The 14,261-nt window shown below is 38.3% G+C and overlaps 1 protein-coding gene and 1 long non-coding RNA gene across 7 annotated transcripts in view; one reads left to right on the top strand and one right to left on the bottom strand.

The window, feature by feature from the left end:
- Positions 1-835: 835 nt before the first annotated feature.
- Fife (regulating synaptic membrane exocytosis protein fife) overlaps positions 836-14,261 on the top strand; it is a 150,172-nt gene continuing 136,746 nt past the window's right edge. For 2 of the 6 annotated variants that reach the window (XR_011173862.1, XR_011173863.1), the window contains exon 1: positions 836-1,600. The gene's annotated coding sequence lies outside the window, so the exon portion shown is untranslated. The remainder of the gene's footprint in view (positions 1,601-14,261) is intronic. The other 4 variants (XM_069118808.1, XR_011173864.1, XM_069118809.1 and 1 more) reach the window with 4 other exon arrangements.
- The window catches only part of LOC138182714 (uncharacterized), a 142,267-nt gene continuing 139,125 nt past the window's right edge, over positions 11,120-14,261 (bottom strand). Inside the window, exon 3 of the long non-coding RNA XR_011173865.1 lies at positions 11,120-12,742. This is a non-coding gene — a long non-coding RNA (uncharacterized LOC138182714). The remainder of the gene's footprint in view (positions 12,743-14,261) is intronic.

Raw genomic sequence — 14,261 nt, 5'->3', positions numbered from 1 at the left:
GCGCGAACAGTTTCCTTTTCGTGTCATCAATTTTTTCGTTATTAGAAACTAGGGGAAAGTTTGACGGGAATATCGATAAAGTGGAACCGTGAATTTAGGTTAAGCCTTCGTTAGGAAATTTTATTTCGAGGGGCGAAAGCGAATCGATCGATGGATAATAGTCTCGTACCGTTAATCGACGTTGCGATATATTTCTGCATCTTAAAATCATCTTTTATCCTTTACCGAGCAAAGCCTGTCAGAGAAATGCGCAATTTTCTTTTTCTAATATTTCGATGCGTCTTTGCGTCACGTAGCTTCTCGTTTGAACGAACCGTTTCTCTGTGTTCTCGTAGAAACGACCGAACCGGTACTAGGGGGGTTACGAGTTTTTGCTCCTTCTTTTTCAAGCTCCACCGGCTCGACGCTAAGAGAGAAAGTTTCGAAAGATCCCTCGGAATCGCGATTGTCTGTCCGTGGAGGACGCGGATCTCATTTCAACCCCCGTGCGTTCCGTCCACGTGCGTGAAAATGCGCGCGAATAGGGAAGGTGCGCCTCGTCGTCGGGATCCCTTGGGTCCTCCCGAGGATATTCCACCTGGTCGACAGTCTTTTTCCCTTCTCCTATCCGGGAGAGAAGGACGAGCTTGCGCCTTGAGCTGAGGTTCGCGGTGGGACGTGAGAACGGCAAGAAAGAGAAAGATAGAGCGAGGACGAGGGATATAGAGGCATCGTGTTCAGAGAGAGAGTTCGGTTTAGAGTCTGCGAGTCGAAGTCACGGCTGACAGAACCGTATTGAGAACGAGAGGAAACGGCATTGAAGGGGATTGAAGGAGCGAAAAGGACGATCGTTGAGGAGGAGGGTAAAGAGGGAAGAGGGTAAAAGGAGTATGAAAAGGGGCGAGAGGTAGCGTATAGAATAGGCGAGCTTTTTCGGCAGGCGCGTTCGAAGTGGCGGGGGTTGGCGAAACGGGGGTGTAAGGAGAGCGCCAGGCAGAAGACAGGAGAGGCAGGAGAGGCAGGAGAGGCAGGAGAGCCGGGAGAGACGGGAATCGGAGGGGCGAGTGGTTCGCTCGGTGGGAGAAACAGGAGACCCGGGCAGTGCAAGCCGGGCAGCCTGCCCGACGATATCGTCGCTCTAGATATAACGGTGATTCTATTTTTTTGTTTGTCCATTCTCCGTCAAGTTGGTCGCTCGCCGCGAGTTTTTCTTTGCGCGTCTAATAAAGCGGGCATGCGCGCCGTCGCTTTTTCCAGCCACGGATAACCGCGTATAGGCACACCTTGTACTTAGAACTTGACGCATACCTATAAATACACATATATACATACGCGTACACACAGGTATACACGTACATCAGGTACACGCAGCGCGTGAACATACGTGTCCGCGCGCACACATTAACCACGCATAGACACTAAAGCCAACTACGGGAAACAGAAAGTAAAGAAACACACTGTTTGTTAAAAATACACGTATCGCTACTGAAGTGGCCACGTACGTTTGTAGAATATACGGGAGCACGTGTATCCATCCGGAGGGGCAGCTGAACGCGAGAGCGCGGCTGAAAGAACGCACGCATTTCCCCGCTCGGAAGCTTCCGCAGCTTTCAAGTAACAGGTTGGTCATTCCGGCTCTTCTCTTAAAACTGCTTTCGCGCGTTTCCATCGACCTCTCGAGTCGCGGTTACTTCCATCGTCTCATCTCTCTATGCTTCCTTATCGTGTACTTCAAATCGATGTCAAATCATCGATGTACATTTCACGCGTTCCAACAAATTGGTTCTCCTCGTTACAGGTGAGATGATAATACGTATTCGCTCTCGGTTCACGTTTCGATCAGAGGATACGCTCGATCCATAAAGTGGACTAGAAACCGTTCAACGGTATAGAGACGTTTCCGTCTGGTATGATTGGAAATGGTTCGCCTAATTGGTTGCCGTCGATGTGTTTTTCATCGTGGCCGATCCCTGAATAGCCGAACCGATGACACTGGTAATTAATTGGCCGAGGGTTCTTTCGTCTTTTAAACTTTCATACTTCGATTCTACGGCATGTGTGGTTTTCCGTGGGAAACGAGCCACGCATGCAAGTGTAATTTCGAGATGGTTTTGATCCTGTTTTAATCGACTAATTTCCGCTCCTATTTCCCCGATTCCCTAGGAACGTTCCATTCTGTCGACGATCTCTTGTGCTTTTCGCCTCTTATCGCGCGATTGCCTTCGCCTCGGGTGTACGTTGATCGAATGTTCGTCGAACAAAAAGAACAGCTGCTTGTTAATTACTTTTCAACGATTCTCATGGTTTCGCGATTGCATGGCGATCTTATCGTTTGGATTCCGCGCTAATCTGCGAACGAGAGTAAGATGGAACGTTGCGAGAGAAAGCGAAAGTGCATATTTTATTTTTAATGTTAACACTAGATACATTTGCGAGCATCGTGACGCGCGCATTGATTGCACGCGACGCGTGTAACAGGTCGTGTTAGCAAACACAATCGAATAAATTAACAATCCAGCTCGCAGATACGGGCTTTCTGTACATTTTGTTTGACAGCGTTTAATGTTCGTAATATCGCTAAATGAAACGTATGTTTCCCGATTTCTAGTTCATTTGAAATAGCTAACGAAGTATACTCGTAATCATAAATTGGACATTCGTTAGTGTTTAATTTCATTTTTATAAAAATGGTTTTGCTATAAGATCTTTAAAGTGTAGTATAGTTTAATTCTGTTGCTTTATAATACAAACGATTAACTTATTTTTATTTTGTAAGTACAACTTATTTATTCTCATTCTAAATGTACTAGTTGTAAGTATCCGCTGATTTCGACAGAAGCGTATCTGATGATGTTCTCTTAAAGTATTTACGCGGTTTCAAACAATTTTTCGTTTGATAAGTGATGCTCGACAAATTGCACAATTATACTTTTAGCGAAGTAGAGTATTTTTTGGATTCAAAATCCGGTAGCAATGAAAATTTCACGATGTATACGGATATGCTTTTTAATATATAAAAAGTGTTGTATAATTATTATACAATATTGGTTAAAACATTGGAATGAGTATGTAAGCGTAGTGAATATGTTGTTAAAAAGAAATGATTCCTGAATTTACGTACACTTTTAGTACGTAGGTAAAATGAAGATAATCTATAGCAACATGAACACACATCTATACACGATCTATCGTTTTGGTGGTATATATTTTTCGTTGACCCACATTCATTTCTTGTTTTATGAAACTGAAGAATTATTAAAGGCCGCATATGATTCTTTTTTATCATCTGAATTCGTTTATTCAGATAATGTGTTAAAAACTAAACACTTGTTTTGTTAAAAAGCGGTACTTATGCTTCTACCAAGGCAAAATTTACGTCGTCGTATCTCATTCAGTTTTAGCGGAGAAATAATAATCGATCGATACAGGCAATAAACAAATACTACTATTTTCTTTGAAATAATAATGTTATTATAATTTATAAAATTGTAAATTTTTAGATCGTTTCTTAAAAATAATTATATATATAAATATAAAGGCAATATTAGCGAAATAACTGTAATTACTTTTCTATCTATCAGTTTTACATATTTCTGTCATACCCATATTTTCATTTCAATGTGCTCAATTGTACTTTCAATTTTACCTAATAAAGTATCAGAAAGTGAACGTATAGCACTGGAAGGAAGCTTTTTATTATCAATTAATATCTACTCATTCAAAAATTATATTTCATTGTAATTCCTCGAATTACATAATTTTACCTTCTATTTTCCATATGTTACCATGTATTTTTTCATCGGAGGAACACGCGAGAAGTTACATGGATTAATTAATTAACGTACGTCGCGGCAATTTTCCCTACGGATTTTCTTCAATTTTATCGTCGACGAAATCGCGTGCTGCGTTCGCGCGCTAAAGGTTTGCTAGGTTTCTTGATGGCAATTTTCCTACATCTTATCGTCACGTACAAAAGTTTACGGCGGATCAGGTTATGTTAAGATTAAGTTTTTCGTTCGAATTTTCCGAAGGGATTTATACTCGATCCTATTTCGATTTTCGACGCAATGCTTCTGCAAGCGCTTACGATGTTATCTATCGATCGATCTGTTTGTCAAATCGCGAATTCATGACAATTTCGTCAATCTTCAGTCCTCCTGTAATTACATTTCTTATTAAAAATTGGTAGCTATATTTCCCATTGATTGTATATTTTTCCTATACCAATAAACATGTTTGCAGTTCACATTTTAACAGTTAGTCGTGATAAAAGTGAATATCTTTTTGTGATTTTATCGTGATTATTCCATTATTCTATTTATGACATTCCGAGGCGAACAATTCTCGAATAAGTGCGAATCATTTTTACATTTGCTAAATTTGGCTATGTGTGTAAGAGAACTCTATAATCGAATAAGTGGTCGAGCGATTAAGAAGCTAAGATTAACCGAAGTGTTATGAAAGTTTGATGCATTCGTGAAAATAACGAAGAACATCGAAGAAAGCTTATATAGTACAATCTAATTATTTCTGAAACTTGCAAAGCGAACTGCGAAACGTCTACTATGAAGGAAATAAATGATCTGGACAATTCCACGAATAAACATGAGAATTTAGTCACGAACAGTATTAATGTTATTATAAATTTAAGATATATAACGTGTTTCTAAATGAGATTTGAAAAATCGCTAAGAGCAACGTTGAACAAGAATATTGCATTATATAAATTAAGATATTGCATGTAGATTAAAAAAATAACCATTGAAAATTTTATACGGAAAAGTTCATGCGGAATCTAAGAATCAGTTACAACGTTCTTTAAGTTTGATGGAATTACAAGTTTACTCTTTTTCTATTTCAGCAATGATACATCATGCATCGTGTCCTTTCGGACAAACAACTAATTTTACTTGCTTATCTCATCGATCATAATAACCCACCTCTCTGTCTCTCAGTCTATTGTATCAAACTATTAAAATGGATATTCTCTTTATACGTAACTTCGATGCTCGTAACTATACCTATTGAAAGGATATTAACAAAGAACAGTCGTGTATAAAGAAAATAGAAAATCCTGCAATTACGCAATCGTCGAACACTGTGTTTACGCGTTAAAACGCATGCTTCAAATGGTTGAAAGAACCAAGTCAAGTGATCCAGTTCAGGTCTTTGTTCTTTTCTTTTTCATTCTCGAAGCGTACGGTTAACGAGCCGTTGAAAAGTAGGATGGAAATGTGGTTGGCGTAAGAGATTAGTCGGACACTCGTGCCGAGACTGGTCGTTTTCTATGTCGCGACGGCGCAGCGGATATGTAACGGAGTTGCTGAGTAACTTGGACTTTACAATCTCGAAAACGCAAATTAATCCGTGCCCGGAGTTTCGCTCGGAAGCAAAGCAAACGCTCAGTCGCATGGTTTCCTTTGTATTTCGCGGAATTTGCTCGCCTTTGCTCCTTAGTTCGCGAGTGTACACGCTTCCGGGCTTGTTCCTTCTACACCTTGGTCGTTTCTTTCGTTGGGAATCGCGACGTAAACCGTGAACGTTTCTATTGTTCTGAGCGATTCTTCCAAGATCGTTTAGTATCGACGACAGTACGCTGAAAGGAAGCAAGGAATCTCGTACGTATTCGCACCTCGACCCATCTCACCCTTCTTTAATAACACGGTTGCCTGTGGACGACGTCCCTTTCCTCTCGCCTTTTCCTTACCGTTTCTCTCGCATGAGGAATACTAGCTCCGCCAAGAAACTTACGACCCTCTACCCCCGCCCTCCATCTCACTTCTCTTTCTCACATCTTCCCGGCAATATCGCGATTCTGTGCGGCGGACAGATCGTTCGTGAGCTTCTTCGGAATCCATCCCGTACCTCGAGTCCAGGTTCTCGCGTGGGAGGACCTGAATAGGATCTCTCGTATTTTATTTTTTAGCTGGCTGAAGTATATTTTTAGCTTACTCAGTGATCGGTAGCTTGACATTTGACCGGCCGCGTAGGCTTTTCTTTGAACTTTCTACGGAACACGTCGGGTCACATAACTTTCCATGCCTCTTACCCTTGGAAGGCTTTAATTAATGGAGCAACTATTTCGCAAGATTTAAGATATTACAGAGGGTAAATAGATTGGTAAAGAAGGGACGAGGAGCTCGATTTGGCCGAATCGCGCGATACTCTCGTGTAATTCTTAGTTTCTGCGCCAAGTCGTTACGATCTTCCGTGAAGAATTAACGTTGCCGCGGAAATTTATCGTACGATTTGTTCCATGCTTATGTTCCCCCATTTTATCTATCCACGTGGAAATCGGAGCAAAGGAGCGTTTGCTCAAGCCCTGGTAAATTGCAAGGTATATTTTACACGCGTATCGTCAAACTCATATTACTGTTACGTTTTCGAGTCGCTCGTGTCGCGGATCGTGAACGAACGTTTATGATAAACGTCTAAACGCCAGACAAATATTTTTGTTCGCCAACTTGTGAAACGGGCCGAAGGCTACGCGCAGCAGAGTATGCTTTACGGCGAAAGAAAATGTTTGCGAAAGAGGGGAAATATATCGGTTATGCTTTGTCAAGGGTAAAACAAAATGGATAAATTATAAAAATAAACGGATAAGACGGACGCAGTTGAGAGACTCGATGGTAAAGTGGTGCAAGTGTATCTTTCTTTAGAAACGAAAGAAGCACGGGAAACGATGTTATAAGATCCATATTTATTTAAAGGATTTCAGAATGAATTTCCAAGCCTTTACGAATGCGTATAATAATGAGTATTTAAAGTTTGAAAACGTCACAGAGATTTTCGTTACAGTTTAACTTTATGTATGGCATTTTCGAATTAAAGATCTTGTCATGTGTTCCAACTTTTTCTTGAGTTCTTTAATTGTATCTGAACACGATCTAGATTCATGTATTTATCCAACTTTTCTAAATTGGAATTGGATTTGTCAAATAGAAATGAAAGATTCTTCGTTAACCCTTTACAGCTTATAAATTATCCATATATTTGTATATTTCAAATTTTAATCCAATCGTTCGTCAGTGTGGTTAGTGTATTTTATTATGGTAAATAGTTACCCGAGGTAATGTGAATTCCTAGCTTTCCTTAATTCGATTAAATCTACATATTTAGCCTTTTGCCTATAAGCGAATGAAATTCAAATTACAGGTAACGAATTTTCATTTTATAAAATCAAGGTATTCGTTCTCGTTGTTGGTAAAATATTAAAATCTTTTACTTTTAACTTCGCGAGCACTTGAAAGGAACGCCTCTGGGAATCTCGTGATTTTTAAAAGGATAACAAAAAGAAGCATAGTTCATACAGTAGAATTAACTTGTATCGTTAACGTGATTTTGCGAGATAATCGGGATACTCCGACGCATAATTCTGTTCGAGTCTCGTAAATATCTTGAAAAGCTTTTTCACAAATTGAGCTACAATTACTTAGTTCCGATACACGTCAAGCTTCCACGGTGATTGGTCGGATTTTTAAAACGATTTAAAGTTAGACTTTAATGTCCGATAATGTAATACCTTGACGTGATGACAGATTGACATTTTCTCATTTTCGTAAATTAACGCAAGTTACAGTATTGCTCTCGAACGCCCGTTCCACGTATAAACTTGAAAGCGCGTGACAATGTCGATGCAGTTGACATATTGACATCTTAACGCATTGATATCATGACATTTTAGCACTGGCTATGGTATCACCTTTGGTGTCAAGTGTGTTCGTCGGTCGGACGAGAGAAATCGCAACGAAATTACTACACTACCAACTACGTGTACGAAACGAAAAAAATCTCTCGTTTAAATTCGTTATAAATAAAAGCGTTTTATTGGTAGATTAATTTTGTTTATGTATATATATATTTTTAGCTATTTGATTAGCATTATCGAAATATTCAAATTATTCTCCGAGAGGACTGATATTAACGAGAGCCACAGTGAATCATGTTTCGGTCAGAGGTTTCTCAATGAGAATACCGTCCTTTTGGAAAACGATTCCGACGTTCCGTTGGTAGATACAACAGAGTCAACAGAGGTCCGAGAAAACGTCAGTACATCGGTAGTATCAGTAGTATCCGATCCATAGTTTCTGATATCCGATATCACTCTGCTATTCAACTACTTGCTTTCTTCGATGTACGTTGTATCGTTGATTTTCTTTCCAAAGGGTTTTGCGATACTGGGAAACTAACGATTGGTTTAATAAACTGTGCATTTGTTATTGTATCTATTATTTCCAATAAGGACTGTATCGTCGAATAATTCTGGTGTTTTGATAAAGCTAAACTCTAAGAATCCTATTTTTATATTATGTTACAGTGTTCACGTAATATCAGAATTATTTTACCAAAGAATCTGGAAATTGTCAATAGTATCAAAGACAAATCGAAAAGACTTTTTCTAGTAATGAATTTTTATTAATAGATTACGACATATATCTAGTAATTCGGAGAGGGTAATGATTCAGTCATTGCTATTCGAGGATTAGAAAACATGGAACGTCTGTCAATTGTTCCAACCGAATAATACAGTACATTACAGCGTGTATGATTAAAGATATTCGTGCCCGATATTTTATTTCGCCCACTCCAAGTTCATTCAGAAAATATTTCACAAGATATACGTATTGGATTGCGGGGCAATCCAATAACCGAGAAATTTACAGATGCACGCTCGAAAATTCACAACACCGAAATAAGGATTTGTTTAAAACTGTTCTTCATATTTAAAGTGATAAAACGCCTTCGATAATTTATTAACAATTTATTACACGCTTTTTATTGACTGCTACAATGAACATGGTTCAGTTCAAGAAATATCTTCCAATGTTTGTAGGAGTTTCGCATTCGCCGACTATATCTAGTAGAAGGGGAATCAAGAGAACGAAATAAAGCGTTCGAATAATCGAAACTCTCGAGGTAATGTTTCATAAAATCATGTGTGAAATATTGCTGTTTCTTTGAAATATTCTGTTTCGCGGGATACTATGTATGTTGCACTTTATATCGTGAATACATTTATCGTTCACGTTCCATTTCACGTTCCACTGCGAATGGTTATTCGAACGCAAAATCGGTTCATCTGAAACATATGCAACGAATTTTTCTTTTTTAACGTAAGGCTTTTATTTTTTCGTACAGTATCCATTCTACTAAACATACATATTTTAAATCCAATAGAAATCGCAGTCATTCGTGTATACATACATGCATAAATACATACATACATACATACATGCATACATACATACATACATACATACATACATACATGCATACATACATGCATTCATACATACATACTTTGCGACTTGTATTGTATAATTTTTCGACTTGTATTGTATAATTTTCCAGGGTTAACGACCAATCGGCTTTCTTTCTCGTTAACGATTCTTCATGAATATTTCAACGAGCTTCTTGGGGAATTGCCGTTATAATTTCCCACAGTGGTGTGTATCACCTTACTTACTTATTGCAGGAAGGTCATCAGTTGGCCTAGTTCCTTGGTGGCGGCCACGCGATCTGCTGAGCATCCTCTCTCATCCATTTTCTCTCGTTCTGTTCCGTATCTTCCCCTGACGCGTCTCGCCCCTCTTGTTTCACGATTCATGTAGTATTACTTCTACTTACTACTACTTTCAGGATAATAGTAATAATAAACAGAATGAACTGAGAGATCTTGCTAACACGAGGAATTGCTCGACCTTGAAATCCTGTAAGCTTTGATTTCGAAATGCTGATCTTACGCTTGTTTATGAGCACTGTTTACGATATCGCAAGTTTATTCCTGTTAAGCTCGATAGTGAATTATAGTCTATACTTGTACAAATTGTATAAGCATTAGTGTGATATTATATCGTAAAGCAAGCGATATAAAATCCGATGATATCGTTTAATTATATCGATCTGTTTAATCAATCTGTTTTTTACACTACTAAACTTTCATTTTCTCACCTATTTTTTAAGACCTTTGATCATCGGCATGGTATAATCTAATCTCTCTTGTAAATGTCAATCGATGAGTAGTTAGCATAAGTTTGATATTCCATCGGATTATTATTCTTTATGTAGTGAAACCTCCGATATCGAAGTTGATAGAGGGTCATGATCGTTCGGATTAGGATATTTTTATATAAAGAAACTAATTATTTATTATTAGGAGTAATATCGTTACAAACGATAGCAAGGAACAATTTTTCTATTAAATCGGATAAACACGTATTAAGTTGCTTTGAATTGTATTCTATTTGTGGCTTAAACCACTTAAATGATCTTTTCCTAATACCGTAAATGCTTCGAAGAGGGAATGCCTTCAACAATAGGTTTACGTGCATTTTTACGACTTTTGCAACACTGTGGCCATTTTCTAGCTTTTGAAGTATCTCTCGTTCCGTTTTAACTGTTAGTATCTATTACACGTTTTCTTCTTCATGCCATTTTATAAACGGCATTAACGCATATAATACCGTTTTCATATTATAGCAACAAAGGAAATATATATTGATCGGATAACAGAACGATCAGACATCTGAATAAAAAAGAATCTTTCAATGAAGATTGATATAACGATAGGTAGTTCATATAATTATGCTAACGTGTACAGGATGAGTTATTTCTTTAATCTCTTTTAAATAATTATTCAAGCATTCAAACGTCCGTGTAACTAAATTAACTGAATATCCTACAGTAAACGTCCGTAATAATGAAGTTTCTAATTATCTTGAAATCTATCACTATACTATACTTCAATTCAGTTTCTCCCAATGATAGTCAATTAACAAGTCGATACACCGTCATCTGCGTGCACACGACGTCTGAAATGATTGCAGGAAGCAACGCAACAACGTAACTGGCCGCGTATCGATATCACGATACAAATCAGCACCGGCTGTTATCGTGATCGGTTGTCGACGGCAGAACAACAATTTCGCCGAGTGATTACTCGATCGGAAAAGCTGCTCGAGGATCTTCTCTCTTTCTCGGCCATTGAAGGATACGGTGGTCGATAGAAAAACGCGCTTGCGTTTCCTATTTCTCCGCAATATGAACGCGAACATGATGATCGGTTGACCCAGTTTCCTCCGGTTTGAACATCAGTTTCGGATTCGTTGGAAATTAGGCTGTGAAGAACCGCAGGACGACTGCAGGAAAACAAACAGCCGCGCGTTGCAATTGTGTCGATTCTTTCTCGAGAAAGTTTCTCGCAGCCACGCGAGACGACCAGTTTTAATTTTGAAACGACACGTCACGAGTGAACTTTTTAGAAGACTGGTACAAGAAGGGAAAAAATCGTTGGAAAATCTTGGCTCGTTTTCTCGTTTCGTTCGAAGAAAGTTTCGTTTTTTTAGAACGCGTTCAGTTCCACGAAGGTTGCAGAAGTTTCGCGTGCTCGACGTTTTCCAAGTCTCGACCGATGGATTTTTCGTGTTTATGTTCGCCGTATTGGTCTTTAATGCGTTCGCGATCGGGGCAAATTGAACTGTAATTACGTTTTCAATGATGCACGTGGCTTTCTTATTACGGAATTACACCAATCGATGTTCTACTTTTTTCCTTGCGGTCGGATGAATTGTGGAAATTAAGGCCTATACAAATGTCTGTTTTTTGGACGCGCGGTAACCGCACGGTGCCGGAATAGCAATTTCGACATCGATAATCTTCCCGCATACGGTATATTATGCGTATCTTCGTACTCCAGCGTGTAGCGCAAAAGGAAAGAAACGAACGAGCGTATTAATGAAAAATAAAAAAACGAACTCGTGGTATGGCGGTAGAGAGAGAGATTACCCTTTATGTTAAAAATCCGTGACCGCCTCTGTGCGGTTTTCCGATGGCGAACGAAACGTTTGAAACATAGCTAGAAAGTATTCATAGAAATTTTCGTCACTGCAAAGAAGAGCAGAATTCTATATTCAAACGAACAGAGAAGAATAAAATCCGTGAATATCGTTCACGGTGCGCTTCGTTCTGTGTTCCGTATTACCTAATGCCACAAACACACAAGCACAACTTGAGATTTACGACGAGATCGTTTAAGTAGCCAAGTGCACGAAATTTTAGTTTCTGTCCGATTAAATGCAGTTCTACCGGTTGAATCGGCTTATCTAAACACGAACCTCTATCATATGAATGTAAAGCCGTGAATAGCAGAGAAAAATTAATGAATTCTTATTATGAATTCTAATTACCTAAAACATTTTGCGTCGGTTTTCTTAAAATCAAAGTATCCTATGAAATAATGTTATCCTATGTTTTCTTCTTATTTTTATAAAGGAATCGCTCCAAGCCCTCTTGTACATATTATTCGATCAGATTCTGTGTAAAACCACTAACAGAGCTCCTCCGTCTGAGTAACAAGTGCCATTTTATTAGGAGTCCACGCGCACGCCGTTAAATCTCTTTTACTGTGTCTGTTCGCCTCTTGCGCTGCTTTCGTGGCCGTCGTGAAAACACATCTCTTTGCCGCCTTGAAAACTTATATATATATATACATGTATGTATACATGTATATATATATATACATACACACATGTATATATGCGTCTTTTCTCGATCATAAGTCACATAGTAGGAGCGAAGGGAGAGTTGCGTAAAGGAAGGTAAGCAGAAGCCACGGCGTTTCGCTCAGTCAGATCGACGTAAAAGTAGAGAGCTCTTGATGGTATCAAAGGAGCCATTATGCGTTTTCGTGTATTCGCTGCATCGAATATCCCCGGGCCCTTTAATGTTCCTTAGACGAAACTTTCCACGACGTCGATATGCTTGCCTGCAATGAAAATGTGCGGATGATCTTTACATCGCCGCTTCCCGTTTTATTGGAATAAATTTATCGGTGGTACTTTGACTGCGGTATCGGTGTCGTTTTACTACTATATTGATTGTTACTGGTTCTCTTTGAATATTACTTTCTACGGTGACATTCATAACGAAGAGGCAAGGGTGTCTAATTGTTAAAGAAAGAAGGCTTTGATTTCGCGCAATGAAAAGTATCATCGGTTGAAAAATACTACGTACGATTAGCCTTCGTTAAATATATGATACTCTGGGAAAAAAGTATTCTTAGCAAAAAGTTATCTTTATATCTCATTTTCTTTATGACACCATTCGAGTTTCATCAGGGGTTCCTTTCATACCGCTAATAACAAAGAGGATAATTAGGCGCCCTGTTGTGAATGATACCTACTATATCTCGCGTAGTCGATCTAATATCATGGATAGGGGCGAAACAAAACGAAAGGTCCAATTAAACTAAATGCTCGTAAAGAGTAGACTTAGTTTAGCGGAGTTTTATGTATTTATAGGAAATTCGAAGGCGTACAAGTGTATGTAAGGCACGTAAAGTACAAAGATTAAGTAGGTGGAATTAATCTGTGCTTAGGTTTCGTTCTTTTAATTATATTAATAAAAATACGAATTTACATAAAAATTCGCAGTCTACTTATAGCGAATATAAAAACCATTACTTACTTTTTCTATAAACAAATAACATGGGGTTCGTTTTCTAATAGTCCCGTAATATGTACCAGTTTTGCGAAATAGCTGGTACTTCCTAATTAAATTTCATGTTCCGTATTCGCTGATCAAAAGACTCCAAAGCGTACTCTCTTTGATGCAATAAAGCTAATAAGCGTTCTGTAAATTTCTTTTAATATTCTATATATATCTATATATATATCTCCTTGTTCCGTGCTTCTTGGGTGACGCAACAAGTCTTAAAGGATCAGAAAGAACTTCGTTTCAAAGAAACATTTCTCGAACTTTGACATTTGAACAATTACATTCGATTAGCAATAAGTTGAGTATAATTGCAAGCTCTATAATCATAGAAGAATCCAATATTCTCGATAATGATTTAAGATTCGTTGTATAATCGCAGTTTCCTCGCTTACTCTGCTTTCACAATTTTCCTCTATTTTTAATGAATTTTATTCTCGCATCGAATATAAGGGAATTCTCTGCAAAATTATGCAAAAGAATAGACTTATATATCAAGCCTATTCCTATGTCTATTTAAAAAAATGTTGCGAGCATTTGGCAATCATTTATCGCTGTACAGCGAAGAACATTAATAGGTTTTTGCTTTTTATTACTAGCTGCTTTTTATTATTGCTATTAATAGATATGACTGCTTCGTCTGTCATCGCTATCGTTATCAACAGTTTATACCGAATAATTGGCAAGTACATCTGAATTTCGCGTTACGCAATGTTAGATACGAAACGAAATATTTGTGCTCAGTGTTTTCAACTTATCGACAAGTTGATCTATATCGACTTTTCTGACAC

This window comes from Bombus flavifrons, chromosome 8 (assembly GCF_040668555.2).
Source record: "Bombus flavifrons isolate JBK064 chromosome 8, iyBomFlav1_principal, whole genome shotgun sequence".
Lineage (NCBI taxonomy): Eukaryota > Metazoa > Arthropoda > Insecta > Hymenoptera > Apidae > Bombus > Bombus flavifrons.
This window is presented reverse-complemented; position numbering and strand designations above follow the sequence as displayed.